The sequence below is a fragment of the Mus caroli genome, chromosome 6 (genome assembly GCF_900094665.2).
Source record: "Mus caroli chromosome 6, CAROLI_EIJ_v1.1, whole genome shotgun sequence".
Taxonomy (NCBI): domain Eukaryota; kingdom Metazoa; phylum Chordata; class Mammalia; order Rodentia; family Muridae; genus Mus; species Mus caroli.
In genome coordinates, this window is record NC_034575.1 from 113,719,964 (window position 1) to 113,721,833 (window position 1,870).

Below are 1,870 nucleotides of genomic sequence, written 5' to 3' on the forward strand. Positions count from 1 at the left end.
CTCTCTCCATTCCATTGGGTCATTGTCTCCAGCAAGTCTTTAACATTCTCTGCAGCCTTCCACACAAACCCTTGAGGGTTTTAAGGCATCAAACCCTGGGCACACTCTGCTCTTCATTATAGGTGAGCCACAGACACCGAATCCCACTTCCCCTGCGGGGAGAAGGGAATGTGGGTGGAGGAGCGAGAGAGCTTCCAGGGAGGAGGCCTACCTACCAACCTTTGGAGACCTAGTCGGAAGCCAGTGGAGGCAGAGCCACGGAAACATAACTTTGCTTAAAATAAATAAATAAATAAATAAATATGGCTCTCCGCCACCTCCCTGGGTTACCAGACCAAGGCAGCCTGACCTGTTTGGAGAAGAAAGGTCACTCAAATTCACAGTCATTTATTTGCTGTGTGTTGACTTCAAGCCTGGAGTTTGTGACAGACTGGCAGCTTGAGGAAGCAAGCCTAAGGCTTATGCCAGGATGGGGTTTCCAGAAGCTGGGAATGTGTACTGTGGTGGGAGAGCCAGGACCTCCGACCTCAAAACCCTCCGGAAGGATGCAGCCTGTCAGTCACGCGTCAGACAGAGGCACAGCATGGAGTCAGTGAGAGTTCCTCTTGCAAGAGAGGCCTGAAAGCATTTTATGGAGCCACAAATGGGACATCTGTGATGGCAGCTGTCCTCATAGTGAGCAATGCCTCTTGGGTAATGACAAGATGGATTTTGGATTGACTATTATTAGGTGAGCATAATGCAGCAACATATGCTATACTAATAAAATACGCAAGTTGACAGTGATGGCAATACACACGGTGTAATGAAACCTTAAAACACAGTGGTGGTGCAGGAGCACGGCTTNGTAAACTGTGGGTCATGACCCCCATGAGGGGTCATATAAATGAATGTGGGCGGTACAGAAACTTTGCCCATAGTGAATTGTTTATGGATGTGCAGTTGCCAGAATGGAATTCAAACGCAAAGGTGAGACATGAGATGAATTGGAGCCGCTCTGGTNGCACTTGCTCAAGTGTCACACAGCTTCCCTGCAGCCTAGGTTNTAACACCCAGCATGTGCTTCCGCTGTGTGCGCTACCACCCCACGGTACNCCAGCAAGTCCTGCCTGAGACATTGCAAGTCAGACTTAAAACCACTGCTAATCGTAAGGAACATNCAGAATCTTCTACGCTTCCCGAATCACAATGGTTTAGTTGTGGGAAACAGGCAAAATTTCACTAGCATCAGTCCTCTGGTGTAAGAATCTCATGTGTTAGAATGCTAGATTTTAAAAACTGCTGTTCGCGTTGCTGACTTAAGTGTCATTAAAAAATTGAAATGAATTTTGGTTTGGGATTAGGATGACATTTCTAACGATTTCCGTATCCGGCCCTAAGCATAGGCCTACTGTCTTACAATGAGTTTTATAGGAAATAGTATTAGCGCTGACAATTTGAAGGTGCTCTGTGTCCTGCGGCATCAAATTTCAGCCAAATTTGTTTCTTTATATAAAAATAAGTCTATCCATCTCATTAGTATGAAATTTTGCATTAGTTTTTAATANCTGGTAAAATTATATGTATATAGGAGAATTATTTTATGATGGTTCTTTATGAAATTTATTGCTAGTAGAAAATATTTCATTTGTATACTTATTTTATATATCTATATACTTGAAGTGGCATAAAATTTCCTTGGTTGTGGCTGAAAAAGATGCCTCAGAGGCTATGAGCATTATGTCCAAGAAGACCTAGGTTCAAGCCCCAACATACACATGGTGGCTCANAACCATTTCTAACTCCAGTTCCAGGGGGGATTCAATACCTTTTTTGGTCTTTGAGGGCACCACACATGCACACAGTGTACAGATATCCATATAGGCATAGC